The sequence below is a fragment of the Lissotriton vulgaris genome, chromosome 7 (genome assembly GCF_964263255.1).
Source record: "Lissotriton vulgaris chromosome 7, aLisVul1.2, whole genome shotgun sequence".
NCBI lineage: Eukaryota > Metazoa > Chordata > Amphibia > Caudata > Salamandridae > Lissotriton > Lissotriton vulgaris.
Genome location: NC_141695.1, coordinates 1,321,422,917 through 1,321,444,154, shown reverse-complemented (window position 1 = coordinate 1,321,444,154; position 21,238 = coordinate 1,321,422,917). Strand labels below are relative to the sequence as shown.

Sequence of the window (21,238 nt, the reverse complement as noted above, 5' to 3'; positions counted from 1 at the left end):
TGATCTGCAAGTCGCAAGAACTTCTGCAGAGATACATGCCCTCTTAACTACAAACTGCCCTATACATTTCTCCGAAATGTTAAGTCGTATCTTAAACATGTCTGATACAAGCGGTATTGTACATCTATTTAAGAACATATGTTCCGGACTGTTAGCACCTTTACAAGCAGTCCTAGGAATATTTCCAAACTTCGTACACTCTGTGTTTGGCAGACTGCCCCTCCTTTTGGGACTAGTTGCGGGAATACTATTTTTGCTCCTCCTGCTACGATATGGCAAGCCAAATCACCAGCGCCATTCCAAGCACTATAGAGAGAGCTCTATTGGAGATGAAGTGTCGTGAGCGCATCGTCCAAATTTTGGGATTAACTCGTTTAGGAGAAATAAATACCACATGGTTTCTGTCATTAAGACCAATCTGGCAAGATTGCATCTTACCTGTTCTACGCTGCCTGCTACGTGGAGAAGAATGCGTGATAGACATCTGTCTAACCATCAGTCATGCCAACGGATGTTGATACTTTGCTTGACCCGGTAACGTCCCACGCGCAGTGTTGTCCCTACTGGCTACCAATTTTGATGACAGCATTCATTGAGATCTCACAGATGCAAAATGCTGATGCTGAGGTACGAGAGGAAACTACAGGCACACAGGTACCAACCAAATTGAACTTTGCTAATGCGACCAATGCAGAAGGCGATGCTTCACATCTATGTGCTGTTAATCTTCTAAACGAGGTAATCCAACTGTCACCTACAATGATAGACAACTTTTTTACAGACTTGGAAGATTTCATGTTTTCTCCAAGCGCTAACACTGACTTTTGAATTTGGCACACAGTGTTCTGAGAGACTTTGAATTTGACCTTCATTTCTGTAAACAAAGAACTTTTTCCTATGATTAATTTTTTTTCTCCAAATTTGTATTTTTCACTTTATTGGCACAAGTAATCTGCTTAAAGTAGAACTATTCATAGAGAACAAGAATTATTTGAATACTTCCAGAGACAATATTTGACCTTGTCCACATGCAAACAGTTTTATGTAATCTGATATTAAATGATTTCGGCCTTTTTACTTCTGTATTTACGAGTCATAAATGTATATCTTCATGATTCATTCATCAATATCAACATATATACTTAGAATGAAACATTGCTTTAATGCGTACAGCACCAATGCATCTTTTATGTGGACAACCAGTTCAAATGCATAAATTATGTATTTTCGGGTGGGTTTTCACACTTCATGTGTAGATATGTTTTAGATATGTTAAACATGTTTAGAATTTAGTAATGTCCTACATAGGAAAGTGGAGTGGGTGCTGTGTATCGATTTAGATTCCGAATGAATTTTCCTGATTCATGCCCTTATATAGGTACAATTCGCATTGCCCTTATATAGGCATAGAAATCCAGTCCTTATTTAGCATAGCCCATGCTATTCAAATACAGGCCTAGTTACTTCCATCCATTCATCTACGCCACAACGAGTTCAAGGAAAACCAGACTCTTAAGCTGTTAGGGACTTCCTCTTGCTTGAATATTTATTTCTCTAAGAACTCATTTATTATGCATGAACAACTATCCCTTAGGGGTTCATCCATGACGTTCATATACCCGACTTTACGTCAAATCTGGCATTCCTAAACACCTTCAAGGTGTAAATATACCTTCACTTGCTATGGCAAAGCACAGTGTGGCTCCGTGCAGTTCGACTACCTACTTGCCCGACGCAGCTCGCTACAGCAAGTGCCGAAGGAAGCCGACTCTCCAAGTGACGCACTGACAAGAAGCTGACATCCTCCTGCCGTGAAACCAGCTCCAGTGTTTCTGACTCCCCTTGCAGGGTGTTGGCAAATCGAGTCCCGAGACAGAGATACCAACCTCTTTCATTCTAAAGGTATGGAGCTGATTAGAACCTAGAGAAACCTTTGGCAATTCTTGGCACAACTAAAACTTATGCTAAGCAGCACTTACTTCTTCCCTGGGACTAGACCTAGGTTAGGTACATTGAGGTAGGCTTTATTTTAGAAGCACTAGTTGAGTATTTTAGCCTGTGTTTTTTTGTATGTATTTTTATATACGACATAGCAACAGACAATGCTATTACAGCATTATTTCATATTACAGTTTGCGCTGTACACGTTATACTATGCATTCTGCCTACGGATTGTAGCATTTCACCTCTCTTGCACAAGAAAGAAGACTGTTCAATAAACCCTTTTATTGAAAACGCCCGTATCACTATTTCTCTGCAACTCTGTAGAAATGAAGCGTGCATGATTGACTGAGTGAAATAGTTATCTATTGTTTCCACAACTCCGAAGATATTTGTTCCAGTCCTAGGGAAACAAAGTTGTCATGTTTATGATTTGTCAGAAACTAATCCCTTCTTGTTTACTCAAGAAAGTTTCTATTGACCTCTGAGTTAGTCGGCACACACAATTAAGTTTAATATACTCAATAGAGACACACTGACCTCAGTCCTATGTCACATCTATAGTGTTAGTGTATATTATTCCAATGCGCAGAGCCTATTGGGAATATATGAACTACACTACAATAGTGGCTTGGAGTCCAGTAGAGTTGGGTGGTTCAGAGTAGAGTGCAGTGGTGCAGAGTGCAGTAGCATGAGTTCAGTGGCAGAGACTGCAGCCTTGTAGAGTAGAGTGGCATAGAGTAGAGTATCATAGAATTGAGTGGTGTAGAGTAGAGAGGCGTAGAGTAGAGAGGCAAGGAGTGGTGTACATTAGAGTGGTGCAGAGTGGAGTAGTATAGAGTGGTGCAGAGTGGAGTGGAGCAAAATATGGTGGTGCAGAGTACAATAGACTGGCACAGCGTGCAGTGCCATAGAGTGTTGCAGAGTAGAGTATAGTGGCATAGAGTGCAGTGGTGCACAGTAGTAGCCATGGAGTGCACTGCCATTGAGTGGATTGGTTTTGAGTAAACTGGTCTTGAGTGCAGTGGTGTACAGTGCTGTGGTTAAGACTAGTATGGCATAGGGTGCAGTGGAGTAGTGTGGAGTGGGACAGAGTAGAATGGTACAGCATAGAGTGCAGTGGCATAGAGTGGCAGAGAGTGAAGTAGAGTGCTGTGGCATAGATTGCAGTGGTGTGCAGTAGATTGTTTCAGAGCGGAGTGAAGCAGTGTAGAGTGGAGTGGTGCAGCGTAGAGTGCAGGTGAAAGTGCAGCAGAATAGATCAGTGGAATAGAGTGCAGTGGTGTAAAGAGAATTGGTGCAGAGTGGAGTAGAGTGGCGTAGAGTGCAGTGGTGTGCAGTATGTTTCAGAGTAGAGTGAAATTGTATAGAATGGAGTACTGTAAGATAGAGTGCAGTGACATAGAGTAGTAGCATATAGTGCATTGGTGTAGAGTGCAGTGGCATAGAGTGCAGTGTTGCAGATAGACTGGCATAGAGTGAAGTGGCATAGAGTGTATTGGTACAGACTAGACTGGAATTGGTAATACTGGACTGGTATATAGTGAGGTGGTGAAGAGTACAAAGGTGCATAGTAGAGTGGGGTAGAGTGCACTGGCATAGAGTAGAGTGGTGTAAATGCGGCGCACCATGGGTGGCGGAGCTGCGGCGCACAATAACTGGCGCATCCCTGGGGATGTGCCAGTTATTGTAAATCTAACCCTATACATTTAGCCAACGAGGGAGCACTTACTGATTAGACAGTTGAAAGTACTCCAGTTGAGTAGAGGTATTGCACAAAAAGGTGGCATCCTCGTTGACAAACACGCAGGGCGGGATTCATTCTGCCCCCTGTTAGACTCATTTTATGTGCCCTTCTGCCTTCTGTTAGACTCGTTTTTCCCTTGTTTTTCTGCCCTTCTGCCCTCTGTTAGACTTGTTTTTCTCTTGTTTTTCTGCCCTTCTGCCCCCTGTTAGACTCGTTTTTTGTGCCCTTCTGCCCTCTGTTAGACTCATTTTCCCTTGTTGTTCTGTCCCTCTGCCCCGTTAGACTCGTTTTTTTCATTTTTCCCTTGTTTTTCTGTCCTTCTGCCCTCTGTTAGACTCGGTTTTTTGCCTTTCTGCCCCCTGTTAGACTCGTTTTTTGTGCCCTTTTGCCCTCTGTTAGACTAGTTTTCCCCTTGTTTTTCTGCCCTTCTGCCCTTTTTTAGATTGCCTTTTGTGCCTTTCTGCCCTCTGCATTACCACATCATCACTCAGTGCTACCCCAGCATCACTCAGCACCACCACATTATCACTCAGCACCATATTATCACTCAGCATCACCACAGCACCACTCAGCACCACCACAGCACCACTCAGTGCCACCACAGCATCACTCAGCACCACCACAGCATCACTCAGCACCACCACATTATCACTCAGCACCACCACAGCACCACTCAGCACCACCACAGCATCACTCAGCACCACCAAAGCATCACTCAGCACCACCACAGCACCACTCAGCACCACCACAGCATCACTCAGCACCACCACAGCACCACTCAGCACCACCACAGCACCACTCAGTGCCACCACAGCATCACTCAGCACCAACACAGCATCACTCAGCGCCACCACATTATCACTCAGCACCACCACAGCACCACTCAGCACCACCAAAGCATCACTCAGCACCACCACAGCATCACTCAGCACCACCACAGCACCAATCAGCACCACCACAGCCCCACTCAGCGCCACCACAGCATCACTCAGCAGCACCACAGCATCACTCAGCACCACCACATTGTCACTCAGCACCACCACAGTACATACCACTCAGCACCACCACAGCATCACTCAGCACCACTACAGCATCACTCAGCACCACCACAGCACCACCACAGCACCACCCCAGCTTCACTCCGCACCATCCCAGTATCACTCAGCACCACCACAGCACCACTCAGCATCACCACAGCACCACTCAGCACCACAACAGCAATACTCAGCGCCACACCAGCATCAATCTGCGCAACCATTCAACAACAACTGGTTCAAATATGTTCTCTCAATGTTTCAAGCTTTATTACAAATGTCACAAAAAGATGTTAATATTTCACTTCTGTTCTTGGATTTTCGTCACAATAAAATACACTGAACATAATCTTCACAAAAGTTATTCACAAAAGTTTAAGCTATTGCCAATTTAAATTAAAATCACTTTTATTTAAGTATTAATTATTTAAAAAAATTAAAAGCCATTGTAATTTGTAATATCAATACATCTAAGTCACGTAAATACAAAACATGTTGCATTACAAATGCTATAGGTGTCACATTTGCGAAAGTTAAAACTATTGGCATTGTAAATGACAAAGCTGTTAATTTAGCTATTTTCAAAACCAACACATATATAAAAAAAAATCATTTACAAGACCAATAGCTCAAACTTTCCTAATGCGACACCTATTGCATTGCAAATGCTTGTTTTTATATCTGTCAGTGCTTCCTGTTGAGGTTTAATTTTCGTGACAGGCGCCTCATTGCCTACTTGTAACTATTCTCTGACCCTGCTTCAACGGTCAGAGCAGGGTCAGAGAAAAGTTGCAAGTAGGCAACGAGGCGCCAGGAAGCACTTACAGGCTTACAGCAGCAGGTGCCCAAGTTGAAGTTAATTTCTTTGTAATCCTTTTGTAAAAGGTTACAAAAAATTAGCTTCAAATTTTGCACCTGCTGCTGTAACCCTGTAAGTGCTTGGCTGAAAATTCGTCCCCTGCAATTCGCGGATTTTACCGCGATTTCACGAGATTCGCGGATCGCGAAATCGCAGGAAATCTGCTAATTCCGCGCAGAACGAATTTTTAGCCCACGCTTATAAACCATGTGAATTTCTTGTTTTTGATGTCAACTAGCCGTACGACCTTTGTTTTTGTTAAATTCAGTTCTAGCCCTTGTACTGTTAAATTTTGGCTAAGGCATTCATTCCTCTTTGAAAACCGATTTGCGTTTGACTTAGAAGTACTAAATCATCAGCGTACTGAAGGCACCTAATTTCCTCATTACCAATCGATGGAGGGTGACTGTTGATTTCCAAAAGGGCATCTTCAAGATCAGATATGTACAGGTTAAAAAGGGTAGGAGCTAGCACGCACCCCTGTTTCAGTCCATTTTGGGTGTTTATTTTCTTAGTTACCCACCGGCCATCTCCTACCTTTACCCGGCTCCATGTACGCGAATATAATTCTCTGATGGCCTTTAGCAGATTTATAGGGATGCTCCAGCTGGCGAGTTTTTCCCAAAGAATTTCACGGGGCACGCGGTCGAAGACTTGCTTGAGGTCCACAAAACAGGCGAACAGGCAGGTTTTTTTAATTTGGCTTTTTTGGCTAACAATGTTAATGCCATTAGATTTGTTTGAGTTCCTGCACCCACCCGAAACCCTGTTTGAGATCTCGGGATACGGTTAATTTCATCGGACCATTTTTTTAGTTTGGTTAGTAGGCAACTTGCATATAGCTTTGCTTTGACATCAATTAGGGCAATTAATCTATAATTGATCGGCATTGATGACTTTTCCCCTTTGAAAATTGGCTTTATGATACTTCCCCTCCAGGATTCAGGGATTTTATTTGTTTCAAACAATTCAATAAAGAGTGGGGAAATATAATGAGCCCAATGTGAAGCTTCTCCCTTGAAGAGGGCATTTGGAATGCCATTTGGTCCTGGCGCGCCCTCCAAGTTTAGCTTCCTGATGATTTTTATTAGTTCGCTTACTTCTATTAAATTGTCGGAGCTTTTTTTTTCTGAGAGATTTGTTTCTTATTCACATTTAGGCCCACAGGGAGACTTTGGGCTTTTTGTTCTATTTGACTCCAACTACCCTTTTTTGACGTTGGAGTACCTGGGGTTAGATTAGGTTTTGATTCTTTATACATACTCTTTAAGGGGTCAACCCATTCTTCCTCGTTTATCCCAGCATTTTGATGTCTGTTTTTTCCGAGTGTCAGTAAATTTATCTGAGACAAGAAGTGTTTTCCATTCCGTTGTTTGCTAGCCAAAAGGAGTTTATTCCATATTGCGGCCTGATAACTTAATTTGGCTGCTGTGCAGTTTTTCTTGTACTGTTTTCTTAAGTTTTTGAGCACGCTTCTGTCAGGTCTACCCCCTGATTTTAATTGATTTGATATTGATCTGATTCTGCGTACTATTAGGCTTTTTGCTTGCAAAGTTCATAATTGAACCAGGGATGGTGGTTGCTTGTCCACACAAGCTTCTTCTGGTGCCTGGCAGAGTGATCACCTTTGTTGTCTGAAAAGAGTTCCATTAAGGGTCCTGTTAGGGTGTCCCAGGCTCTTACTCTTTCACCTTCCCTATTCCATTGAGATTTCTTCACTGGTACCCGCTTGGTGGTCTACTTCTGCCAATCCCTATTCGATCTCTATTCCACACCATTTCAGTCTTTTTAAATTGTAGGCATGTGGCGTGGAAAAAAGATATTTTGCGGCTGTCAGCCTGGCTGTAAAGTGCTCTATTTGCAATAATTGTGGCATGTGGTCGCTTTCTATGCGCGGAACAATTAGGAATGTTCGTGTTTGGCATGCTACAGATTCACTCACTAAGGTATGATCGATTATTGAGCTTTTTGACCCACTTAAATAGGTTATTGCTGTCGGTGAAACATCTTTTGTATTTCCGTTGAGGTGAATCAGTCCCAATGATTCAAGTCGTCGTCTGAAGTTATTTCCCTTTTTATTCATATTCCTAAATACATAAGTTAATATTAAAGTCACCGGAAATGATGAACTGTACCTGGCAATAGAGCCTCTGTAATGATTTTATGATTCCTAACAACGTATTCATATGCTCCTCTTTTGTCTCCTCACTCGGGTGAATGTAAACATTAAGTAGTATTAGTGTTGTTGCTGTCCCATTACTTTTGTGCTGTTCCAATTTGGATACAAGGACCCAATTCGTCCCGATAGTTAATTTTTCTAGAGTCCATTCCAGTTTGGTCGAGAATTAAGAAGATAGACTGCCCTTTGGGTGACCATATTGTGCAGATTTTGTTGCTGGCTCGTGATGACCGGCAAAGCCTGTAATATTCTTTTGAGTTATGCTCCATGTTTCTTGGGCTAAGATAATATCGTGTTCTTGCAGAAATTCCACTGAACCGGGGTTTCCTATAAGGTTTTCTAGGCCATGGGTGTTCCAAGAGCAAATGTTAATCAGTTTTTGAGTTTCTTGCAAAACTTTAGTTCGTCAAGATTGCGAGTTAAGGTGACGTTTTGGGGCCCCAACCTATTGTCTTTAATCCCTTGTTTAATTATATTCAATTCATCTGTACTCCGATCATTTAGGGCTGATGCCCAAGGCTGGGTGATTATTAGGTTTTCAAAGAATTTGTAGTTTGTTTCTGCTCCTATGGCTTCTCTCAATAGGGACCCCTCGATTTTCTTTTTGGGGAGAAGCGGACCTGGGTAGCATGGGGCCTCTATCCTTTGTAGTTCAATACCCCAAGCCTTGAACTTTTGCTGTTGAGCCATTATGTGCTCTGCAATTTCCGATGAGGACCAAGTTGTTACTGTTGCCTCTCTCTTATCCATGAAAAGGTGTGGTTTAAATTTGAACGATAGTAAGTTAGAAGAATTAATATAGGCTATTTCCCGTACTTCCTTTACCAGTTTTATAATTGGACCTCTGTTTAAGGTAACAAAGTTACCTCTTGAGATATAGTTTGGAAGTAACATTATTTTATTTAATTAATTTTCCCTTGATATATTTGAACTTTGCAGCTGCAGCAGTGATGTGTCATTTCCTTCCGACCTGCGTGGACTTCTTATTCTAAAAACTTCTTTGGTAGTTACTCTGAGCCCAGATCTCCTTTGATTTTCTTCCTCTGACTTGGAATTCCCTTCTTTTCTGATGTTAGCAGATTCCGAACGATTATTAGTCATAGAGTTTTGCCTGTTTAGTGATGTCTCTTGTTCGGCTTCTGCTGACAATGGTCTATTTTCAGAAACATTTGTCGCGGGTAAGCAGGTTGTTTCCTCGATTTCTATTGAATTGAGTTGTTGGATGACTGTTTTTGAGGTTTTAGATTCTAAATCTGATTTTGTATCATTATTTAACACCTTGGCTGCTAGGGAGATTTTTCTCCTGTGCTGGAAAATCCCTGCTGCCATATATTCATGACAATCTCAGCTCGTCATAAGCACACGACCAGTGTACTGCATGACGAGCTGAGCTCGTCATGAGCAGGGAAGGGGTTAAGGGACGTGACCTTCCATTCTTATGTTGCAAGCATAATGGCCATATTTTATTTTGTTGGGCTACTTTTCCTTTGTTGCGTGCTTTTCTTTGCCTCTTTTTTTTCTTTCTTTGAGAATGCTGGCTTAATCTCCACTGTTTCTATATTTTTGTTATCTTTTATTTCACTTAAGTCGGGGCTAATGTCTTTTGCCTTAATGTTTATTTCACTTGTTTCTGTTAAGCCGGATATTTCCACAATAGACGTTTGTGTAATTTGTGTGTTATTTAAGTCTTTTTGCGGTAAGCCTATTGTGTTCTTTGGCGAAACCTCCACTGCCCTATCTATATTGGTTGAGCTGGTAGCTTGGGCTCTCACTTCCGTCAATATGTCCATCAAAATTCTAGTGATTGTTAGTGAATTTCTGCATGGCGATATGCATTTGCAGTTTACTTGCTGTGTATAGTTATACTGTTGCGCTCTCGTAATCAGATCGTTAAGTGCCTGTAGCTTCTTATCAATACTGACTATGTATATTGCCATTATATTTAATAGATTTACTTGGATGTCGTGTTTGTCTGCTTGGTGAGAGATTGCTGTGGAGATTGTCTCCAATGTTGACAATAGGGCGCCCCAAGTACTAGAGTGGGCTTGATCTTCCATGTTTGTTGAATGAATGGGTTTGATTGGGGATGAGTGCTTGCTTGGTTCCAGATATTGAGCCCCCAACTGTTGTATAATTTCTGAGACCTTTAGTTTTTCTGTTATTAACGGAAGCAAACTTAATTGTGACCCTATGTCCAGTTCTAGAGGGCTTTCTACCTTGCACACAACTATTCCTTCTCCTTGGAGAGGTGAAGATGACACGCCCTCTCCTTTAATTATTGAGGTATGTTGATTGTTGTAGTTTAGTGACCTCCTTACGCATGGAGGAGAAGTTGTTTCCAAGAGTTCCAATGCTTTGGGGTCAAGCTCTTTTCCTTGGACAGTTGAGTTGAATGACTCCTGTTGCTGAATGTAACTGAGTCTCTCTCCCTGATCTTCCTAATTACTGAGATTAAAGGAAAAGAGTGTTTCACTTAAGTTATGGTCATGAATTACTGCGTTTGTTGATATTTTCCTGGCTGAGTTTTTTGCTGTGTGCTTACTTTCTGAGCACTCCTGAGTTGAGACTTTTGCAACAATTTCTTTGCTTAGTACATCATTTAAAACTGCTTTACTACTTATGGGATGTGAATTCATTTCATGATCAGACTGCTGTATCATTGCAGATGCATCTTTGGTTTTGTTATCCATCAATAGTGTCTCACTGTTTACAATTCTCTTTTTTATTGACCCTTTTGTAGTTAAGAAATCTGTTATCTCATATCCTTCTTTCTTTTTGCTGTGGTCATCCTAACTTTCTTCATAGCAGAAACCTTACTAGGAGATTCCTTTTCATTTTCATTCGCAATGTTTTCTTTTGTATCATTCCGGGTTATTTTTAACTCCTTCTCTTGTTCCTGTCTGGGTGAATCTTTCCTTAGCCTCTTTGGGTATCTCTGATTCCCTTGTGAGAAGCCTTCCCCCTGGTCCTGGTCCTGCTCCTGGGCAGCTCTATTATTTCCTGAGTGCGTTTCTGAGTCCCTCGCTGCGCCTTTGTTATGCTACTTGCCGTTGCCTTTCCCCTTGCTGGATATTAAAGTGGATGTTAAAAAGTGACCCCTGCCTTTTCGTTTAGTTTTTTACCCTCCTTTGCTGTTTTGCTCGCTCACTCTCCCCGACTTTCAGTCTTTCAGTAACAGTAAACAGTAATAGTAAATACTCCGTCAGCAATACTGAAAACTGTACTCGAGAGGGAGCCTCCAGCAGTAATCCGTGCCTGTGCGTGTAACTTGGAGATCAGATGGCCACTTAAATAGGATTAAATGCAGATGCCGGTGATAAGCTCCGTCCACCGCCACCCCTTTGTCACATAAACCACACAGACCACATAGACCACTGTCTCCTGTACTCACAGACTCTCCTTGAATCCTTGAGTCCTGCCGCTCCTCTCCGGGTCTTCTCAGGGTCCTTACTCTGCTGCTCTCAGAATTGACTGCAAATCTTGAACTAAAGTAGGCCACCACACAGCGAAACTCTTATCAACGCCCTGCGGGTCCTGCGAGTGGAGAGCAAATCACTGCCCCCCCTTTGCAAAGCAACTAGTGGCCCCTGCTGCACCTGGAGGTGACCCGCGGCTACTGCCACGTAAGAGGACACAAGAAGCGTGGCTGGGCGGCGACTTTGCGGGCCCGCCGCACTAGGAGGTATCTTGCGGCTCCTATCTCTCTATGAGGCTCTCTGCGGGCGCACTGCAGAGTTCTCAGCCGCGTTCGGAAACACCCGGCGGGCACGGGGGCAACCGCGACAAAGACCAACTCACTGCCCAGAAATCCCGCTCCCTGAAGCCCGGCCCGCGGCTCACAGCAGCCCACAGCTCACTGGGCGCACAGGAGAGCACAGGTAAACACTACAACACTGCAACACCTGCAGCGGCAGCTTCTTGCAGTTATAATGGAGAAGCATAATGCACCCCATTCCCCTCTTTTCACTGAAAAATACCTACATTGAGTCAAGAACAGGGAACAGGGTTCTAGACCTCCTTCTGTTTCTAATAAGGATTTATAGAACATGGTGAGGTGCCTGTTTAAAACACGTAATCGCTATTGAAAAATTAATTCATCCCCTCAGGATTATCCTGTTCTCAGACAGATCCTGCTTCTATGTTTCATCTCTGTGCCCCTGCCCCTCCTGGGCTTCTGCAGAGTATGATGAAGAGGAGGCAGGTTTTTTAGATGATCCTTCTACTCCTAGAGGGAAATATATATTTTTAATAGAGGAGCTAAAGTTGGTGGTCTCCTACCTCTCTTACAATTTTCAGCTGTCTGTGGAGGAGGATTAGCCAGGCACAAGTGGGGAGCGGTTTTGTCAATTCCAAAGACCCACTTCTCCCAGGGTGTCTGTGATAGCTGTTATTTAACATCATTTGAAGAGAGAATGGATGTACCCTGACAGAGCCCTGGTTCCCATATTCATGGGGAGGCTCAATCCTTTGGCTAAAGGGGAGATTGAACTGTCTCAGTAACTGGTGATGGACCTCCTTCTAACGCACCTAGGGGGCAAACTATCTCTTCTTACTGAGAATTTTTTCCTTTGGAACCCTGGAAATAAGAAGGTTGAGGGTGCCAGGAAAAGACTTCATGCAGGTCTTCGTCTTGCTTTGAGTGTGGGGATATGTTGATTATATGGATCTCAATCAATTGTCAATTATTTTCAATCTCTCTCTCTTATCCTGCATTCAAGCGGGCAAGGATTTCTCACAGCTATTGGGAAGAATGGCGATCCAGGCCCATTTCTTGTTGGATGTTATGTTTGACAATCTGAGAGCTTCAGCCATGGCTTTAGAAAGTTTAGTTGCTGCCGGGCATCGTTTACCCGTAGGAATTGGAAAGCAGAGGCAGCTCAACAGAACTGTTTATTGATAATGCACCTCTTGAGTACCACACTCTATTATGATACGTGCTAGAAAATCTGCTTAAATCCTTTTACAGTCGGAAGCGTACTAAACCTTTTTGTCATAAACAGAAATCTTGGAAAAGAGGCAAGAAGACGTATGAGCATTATCAGAGGAAAAATACCAATTTATACTAGAATAAGAGTTGTTTCCAGCCTCAGGGAAACCAATACAGGTCTTCTTCTCGTCAAGCAGCTAGGGGATGCAATAAGAAACTGAGGTTCTGACTATGCCAGAACCTCTATGGTGCCAGTGGGAGGTCATCTGCAATTTTTTTCATTAAACTTGGTGAGATTTAATATCATACAGGTGTATTCAGCAGCTTGTTACTTAGTGATACTTCATAGAAGCACTTCTGTGTTATCCATACTCACGTTTTATGCAGACCTTTTGGCCCAGGGACAACATACATATGAAAGCCCTCTGGACCAGTAAACCCCTGCTGCAGGTCAGGTAAGCTATTCACCTTGTCTCTTTGGAGGAGAATGATCTGGAATGCTTTTCCAGAATTTTCCTCAATCTGAATTTCAAGAGGAACACTCTGAAACAAGTCAGTACTCTCATATCCAGAGGTAATTTTCTTCAAGACTTAAAGATTCTTATCTGATTGTCCCCCTAGCTCTGCCACAACAAATGTCCTTAAGTTTGCTGTCATAAGCCATCTATGACAGTTTTAAGTGTTACCTTTTGGGCTAAAGTGGGCTAAAGGCCTCCCTCAGAGTTGTTGCCAAAATACCGGAACCATGTCTTCCTGATGCTCAGGTGTGGTAGCCCACCCATATCTGGTTGGTCTTTTAATCTAATCTCCCTATCAGAGCCAGTCAATAAAGGACACAGAGTTAACAGCCCAGACTCTGTAGAACCTTGGGTGTCTAGTGAACTGGCAGAAGATATTCCTCAAGCTGTTGCAGAGGTTGTAGTACATAGGGATCTTATTAAACATGATCCAATGGATGGTACATCTTCCGAAGTCCACAAAGCGCAAACTCTGGATCCTGCTACAGATGTTGTCAAATAGAAAATAAGCCTTAGCAAGAGAGTGGCTCTGAGTACAGGGAAATATAGTCAACTATGATTATTTCCCAGAAATTCTATTTTGTGGTTTTCAGGAAAGGAAAGATATATAATTCTTTTTTTTCCATTTACAGACAGCAACTCTAAGCATTATTCCATAGGCACAACAAATTATTTGGTCAGAGGTGCTTCATATTCTCAGTCACTGGTTGCCTCTCCAAGGAAATGACAAGGACCTAATTACAGTAATTCCCACTCTTCCAGAGAGCCATGCATGGTTTATAATGCCCCCAGCTTTGAACAGGGTATCTTTTTTTGCATACTTTAATCCATTTGTTTTAACAAGGGATGTGAGCAGCAGGGTTTGGGTAGCAGTGATACAGACTGGAAAATTCGGAGTCTCTGCCAGGGTTCACAGCTGGAAATATACTCCAACTGGAGGGAGTTTACAGCTATCTGGGGAGCAGTTCAGTACTTTGCACATCTGTTGAAGAGAAACATTCTTGTGGTTCGTGCTGACAATACCCTGACAATGAACCATCAGTTTTGTATGGGTTTCATCTCTCTGAATCATGTGGTGCACCTGAATAGAACACAATCTATTTGATCTCAGAGTCATTTACATGATGGAGGTCTCTAAACACTCAAGTGGATTATCTGAGCAGGAGGTTTCCAAGCTGCCAAGATTTTGTCCTCAAGGCTTTAATCTTCTGGAAGATTTCAGATTTCAGAATGTAAGGGTGTCCTATATGAGAAATATTCGCAACTCATGGGAATTCTCAACTCCGGAATTTTCTGTTGATGTTTCAAGATCATCAAGCTGTAGCAACTGATGTCATGGCCAGCCCTGGGCCAGAAGGGCTGTTTTATAACTTTCCATCCATTCCATTGTTCTCAAGTGTTCTGGCAAGAATGCAAAGGAAATTACGTTGGTTCTGCCATTTTTCAAAAGGAGACATTTGTTTCCGTTCCTGAGGAGGTTGGAATTGGAACAGTAATGGATTCTGCCATTGTTCCCTTCTCCCCTATTGCAGTTACTACTACTTTTTGTGGTCTGTCTAAGACTGTTAGTCTGGAGAATGAGAGGGAGGGGTTCTTAAATAAGGGCCTCTCTCTCTTTCTGTTTTTAGATTTTTACAAGCTTCCAGAAGAGAAGCCACTAAAAAGGTTTATAGTCATCACCGAGGTTCCTTTTATTTTTTGTGCAGAGGGAGAGAATTTTCTCATCAGTTGAGGCTTAGGTTCCAAATATCATCTAATTCCTACATGATTGCTTTTGTAAGGGATTGTCTCTGGCCACCTTCAGATTGCAATGATCTGCAATAAAGTCATTTAGTCGCGCTTGGATTGAGTTGTCCACAGCTGAACCTTTAGTACCTAGGCTTTTTAAAGGCTCTTATCTCTTAAGACAAGAATTTGAAATCCATTTCCACCTGGGGGTCTTTTCTCTGTCCTGTCTTTTCTTCAGGGGAAGAGAGTATAACAAGAGGAGGGAGGGAGAGGGAAAGTGGATTCGGTCTCCCCTGGCAATTTACATAAACAAAATAGAATCCACTCTGGTAGTGGTAGTGATCCCTACAATGATGGGGAGCACACAGTGTTGTTTTAAATACCCCTCACACACTAACAGGCCCCTTGGTGTCATGCTTCATCATTGGGGTCTTCGCACCCCTCTACGGGATGCGGCGTGCTGCGACTCATGACTACGTAGGAGCACTGAAAGTGAACTATGTGTTGGTGTGTGTGAGGTAAACAAATGTGAGTGGTGAGGTGGTGAAATGTGGTGGTTAAAAGATACCTGGCTCGTAGGTGAAAAAATAATAAAAAAAGTTTTTATTAAGCCCTCAGCTGGTATCATTAAAAAAGTTCAGGGTGAGGTTGTTTACTGCATATTAGGGTACGTCAACCTCAAAAAGTGCGTCAACATGTTTCGGAGTGTAAGAACTCCTTCTTCAGGACGAGGATATGCACAACTATCCTCACCTTACTCACATGAAATGTAGATGTAAAAGTGAACTCTACAAAAAATTAAAATAGGTGAAATGTACCTAATAGTGTTTCTTGGAACAAAGTCTGTTGCGCCCAATAGGCGTTAATAGAACAGAACCTATGGACAAAGGCTAGCTGGCCTCATGAGCCTATGCGTGGTATTGGGGGTTCTTTCTTCCTGCTCAGTACGGCAACGGATTCTGCAAGACCTGATGGGCTGCCTTCCCCTCAACGCGGCTCCGACGTTTCTTCAGGGGACCCTAGGAGTCCTCAACTAAAAGGTTTCTCCTTCATAAGATCATCTTCCTGGTAACTATAGATGAATTGGGCTCTCTAGTCTGCCGACAATCTCACCTTAGCATTTTTGAGGATAGTGTAGTCCTTTTTTCTTTATCCGAAATGTCCTCCTAAAATGAATTCCAACTTCCATCGAACGAGAGATTGTGCTCCCTTACTTACCACCAGATAATACCAGTAAGGATCCTTTGATTCATCTTTTGGATGTAGGGAGGGCTAATCAAATGTAACCTAGGAGATCAGTGGAATATAGGCTCTCTGATGCCCTCTTTCCACATTTCAAACCTGTTAAGAGAGGGAGAAAATCATTTTCTTCCACTACAGCACAATGGATAAAATCAGTTAGTTCATCAGCTTGTCAGGGTAGTGAAAAGGAGATCCCTGAGAAAATAAAGACTCAGTCAACTAAAGAGATGAAATCTTCATGAGCTGAACATGTGGAGGTTTCTTTTAGAGTGATGTGTAAGGCTGCAATGAAGCCTAACCGTAAACATTTATTTTACATAATAAATTGCATGTTTCTCTTTGGCTTAAACCATATTTTGGAAATGATGTCAGCTCATAGAAATTATTTGCTTTCTTTTTTGTGTTTGTTGAGGTACCAGAGATCAGGTGAATATTTGCACCTAACACAACTTTATATGTGATTTAAATGCATCAGAAGGATGGAATGGTTATTAAATAAAATTCTTCCAGCTTTTTTCCGTTTTTATTCTTTCATATGCGCTATGGCTGATAAAGGGAGGGTGTCAGCTCAGTCATAGTTCACTAAGTAAGAAATGGGAAGTAGAAGGAAATGAAGAGGTAATAATCGCATTACTTGCAAGAAATCTTCATTTTCATGATTCTTCCTTACTGAGTCCCAGTACTTACGAAACCTCACTCCTGCCCTGGTATCCTTCCTCAGACTTTTTTGCTGAGGCATTGATGGGAAACAGGCTGCCTAGAAAGGAGGGAGTGGATTTATGGTTAACTGTCTATTCCAGGAACAGAAAGAGTCAACAGCTTTAGGAAGCAGTGAGCAGTACTGGTGACGGGGCGCCTTCACTCATTATATAAGTACTGGGGCGAGAAGGGAAGAATCGGAATAATGAAGATTACCAGCAAGTAATTCAAGCACTACATTGTGCAGCAAGGAGGAGGAGTGTGTGTGTTTTACAATTCATCTCTTCATACATCAAACTGCCTGGCTTTGCAGGCAAATTAACTCAGGCCACATATGTCTTTTCGAGTGACCTCGGGTCTCAATATTTATTTAATTATTCTGATATTTGTTTTTATATTTTTGTATGTTGCATGCACCATGAATTGGGAGAGCAAGGGATGGGTGCAGGAGCTGTTGCAGCCCCAGTAGTATCCCACAATTCTTCAATTTCAGTGGATTTGGGAATTTCCAGGCCCAGTATTTTCTGATTTAATAATCTCAGGCTCAGAACTTCCAGGGTATTCAGAATCGGCAAGGGTGGTATCTAACTCAAGCATACTACCCCAGACCTCTAGTAATGAGAGACTTAGGGGCCCATTAGTATGTCGGGCGGATCGCCACCACCCCCATGGCATGCGGTCTTTGACATTGGGGGCCCGTAGCGGGCCCCCTGGGATTCTGGGGGGTGAGGGGTGCACATGGGGGGTACCTATGGTACCCCCCTACATTTCAATGTACAACGTGGCAGGCACAGTATGGTGCCTGTTAGGTTGTGCATTGAAAGACACAACTTGCTAGTGTAGCATTAAAGCACCGCCCGCTGCAATGTTACAAATGCGGGATGCGCCCGCCAGTGTAGAGGGCGAATCCTAATTGTAGGTGGGGGACCACCACAAGTATTGCTGGCTGTCCCCTTTCCCCGGGGTGCGGCAGGCAGACAAAGTCCGCCCGCCATACTAATGACCCCCTTAGTGTAATTGCTAGATACGCAGATGTCAATTAGGGATAGCAACTACTACCCCTTGCCCACCTTTTATATCCATGGTACTGCTCCTAGAAATTCTTGCTTGGGGTAATATAAGATGTTCAAGTCCTTCCCTCATAGCAATAAATTGGAGTTTGTAGAGTAGCTGTGGGTGTGACATGTGGGTGTGACGTGGTCAGTCCTGCAAAGGGAGGAGAACTGACACCCATGATTTGATACCAGGGAAGTCTATTTCATGGTGCACTTAATATATTTATTTCTTAAGAAGAGTGGGTTGCGAAGTTTTTTCTGATCACAAAACTAACGTCTGGAACCAACTCCATCTGCTGGTTATGTCTCAAAGTAAACATACTAAATTTAGGACACCTTAAAATATGGTTATTCAAACATAATCCTTGAATCTGAGAGTTTGTGGAATTTTAATCTTTGCAGCATTTTCAGGTGTTTTAGTTTGTCCCCATCAGCGCCAAAAGACACTTTGGTCGCTGTTTGTACCATAGAAAATGTTCAAATAAATAAAATAATAGATACTCACGTAAAATATTCCTGAAGTGTACGCACATATTATAAGCAGGTTCACAATCGAAGGTCCCCTCACGAGTCCCAATGTAATAGTAACATTTGAGGGCTCCACCTGAGGGGAAGTGAAGGGAGGGAGGGAATGGGCGGGGAAGTGAAGTGAAATAAAGAGAAGTGAGAGAAAGTGAATGGATGGGTGAGGTGAGGAAAGGGGAGGGAAGGAGATGAGAGGAGATGGTAGAAAAGGAGAGGGAGCAGAGGAGAGGAGATGAGAGGAGAGGAAAGAAGAGGAGAGGAGAGGGGAAGAAGGGGAGGGGGAGTGGAGGTGTGGTGATGGGAGAGAAGAAGTGGAAGTGAGGTAAGATGGGGAAGGAGGGGAGTGGAGGAAAAAGGAGGGGAGGGAAGTAAAGGGAAGGGTAGGGAAGGGGAGGTCAAGGATGGGGCGTAGAAGGGAAGGAAGGCAAGGGATGAGAAATGAGGGGAAAGGAAGGCAGGGAAGGAGAGCGGAGTAGAGGGGATGGGATGCCAGGAATTAAGAAGGAACATGAATGAGAAGATGTGAAGGTTATGGGAGAACAATGGTAGAATAGAGGAGAGATAAAAGGAGAAAGGGACAACAGACAGACAAAGAGAGATGAGTTAAGTTAGATTTCAGAAAGCAGTACATTGTATGTGAAAGTACAAGTAGAAAAACAGGGATGCAGGGGTGAGGAAATGAGAGAAAGGAGTCAGTGGGAGAGAGAAAGATACCAAAATTAGACATATGTCAGCCTCTTCGTTAGTGTGAGAAATGGGAGCAAATAAAGGAATAGTGACAAAGAAGGATGGCGTAGAAGTAAGGAGAAGGAAGGTGTGATAGACATCAAGAAAATTATTGACAGTGAGATCAAGACAGACAGAGAAAGTAACATACGAAGAAGGCATTACAAATCCAGTTATATGAACTGAAAGTAAGAATTACAAATACAGTGGAAGATGTAAAAGACTTTAAAATGCTGTACGTAAATAAAATGTACAATATCACACACATTTTTGTCGTGGTATTAACAAAATGCATTGTAACACAGGAGGGTCAGAAGAAGAGAAACTCCACATAACATTTGTATCAGAGCACAGCCCAGTGACAAAAAGCTAGATATCTGTCCGCTAAGTTGTCTAACTGTGCTTATAAATCTACTGATAGAACCTGTAGATCTAGTGTCATAGGGGGTGGTAAAAGATCTAAATATCGAGTTTTAAATATCAAGATGCCAAAATATTGAGTTTTAAATATCGAGAGGACAGAATATCGACTGTCAAAAAGACAGTGGTACAGAATATAGATATGCAGGTAAGAAATATCATTTGTCATAATATCAAAGTTAGTAATATTGTCAGTCATAATATCTTTGTTAAAAATATCGATTTTTTTAGTGTTTTAAATGTTAGTATATGTGTTAAAAGTGCTGACTAGAGAGCACTCTGCCGGGGACTTACTTGTTTTGCCTGTCATCCCACAGCTCGCGGAACCCGCTCCGCGGGCCCCGCATCGCGCTGTGTGAACCTCTGCAGCCTGGAGATTGGAGGATCAGCTGGGGGAGTTTACTGTCGGGGCTGCGAGCGGCGAGCGCTCAGGAGGGACTTCAACTCCCAGGAGCGCCTGCCTGCCCGGAGGACCAACACCTGGGCCGCTCTCCCCGACCCCTCCCACCCTTCCACCGACCGTTTTTAAGCAGCACTTCCCTGTGAGCGAGTGGGACGCTTTGCTGACTAGAGAGCACTCTGCCGGGGACTTACTTGTTTTGCCTGTCATCCCACAGCTCGCGGAACCCGCTCCGCGGGCCCCGCATCGCGCTGTGTGAACCTCTGCAGCCTGGAGATTGGAGGATCAGCTGGGGGAGTTTACTGTCGGGGCTGCGAGCGGCGAGCGCTCAGGAGGGACTTCAACTCCCAGGAGCGCCTGCCTGCCCGGAGGACCAACACCTGGGCCGCTCTCCCCGACCCCTCCCACCCTTCCACCGACCGTTTTTAAGCAGCACTTCCCTGTGAGCGAGTGGGACGCTTTGCTGACTAGAGAGCACTCTGCCGGGGACTTACTTGTTTTGCCTGTCATCCCACAGCTCGCGGAACCCGCTCCGCGGGCCCCGCATCGCGCTGTGTGAACCTCTGCAGCCTGGAGATTGGAGGATCAGCTGGGGGAGTTTACTGTCGGGGCTGCGAGCGGCGAGCGCTCAGGAGGGACTTCAACTCCCAGGAGCGCCTGCCTGCCCGGAGGACCAACACCTGGGCCGCTCTCCCCGACCCCTCCCACCCCTTCCACCTCTTGCTACATTAATCCAATACTACTCCCGCAGCGCGGGAGAGCGCGCGGGAGAAGCCCGGGACAAGGGCGGGACCGTCTGTGGCCGTCCGGGGCCGAAGGAGGCCGGGCAGGGCCACCCATCTAACATTTATTCTTTCCTAACTGTGTTTTTTATCTGGTTTTAATATTTGGTATTTTTTATCTTGAGGTATATATCATGTATATTCATTAATTGTCTATTGAGACCCGTGAAATCTTAGACTCTTGTAAACTTTCTTTACAAACATGCCCCTAAGGTCGGGTAAAGAAAGACAGGTTCAGGTTTCCACTTCTAATGGCACCTTCACCGGGACTATTGATCAATTCTTCACACGTTCTACTGCCGTTTTGGAAAAGGAGATAGCCTTGGTTGAAAAGCGTCTTTCGCTTGATATTATTACGGGTAAACGTTCCTCACTTGGTAAGATTAGTGCGGACATCCCCCCTGTCCCACTTACATTGTTGACTACAAATAGTAACGATATTAATGCGGAGTCGTT

At 43.5% G+C, this 21,238-nt stretch overlaps 1 long non-coding RNA gene across 2 annotated transcripts in view; it reads right to left on the bottom strand.

Moving 5' to 3' along the window:
* The window catches only part of LOC147703599 (uncharacterized), a 93,600-nt gene that overhangs the window by 23,100 nt on the left and 49,262 nt on the right, over positions 1-21,238 (bottom strand). For both annotated transcript variants that reach the window (XR_015297300.1, XR_015297301.1), the window contains exon 3: positions 18,435-18,533. This is a non-coding gene — a long non-coding RNA (uncharacterized LOC147703599). The remainder of the gene's footprint in view (positions 1-18,434; positions 18,534-21,238) is intronic.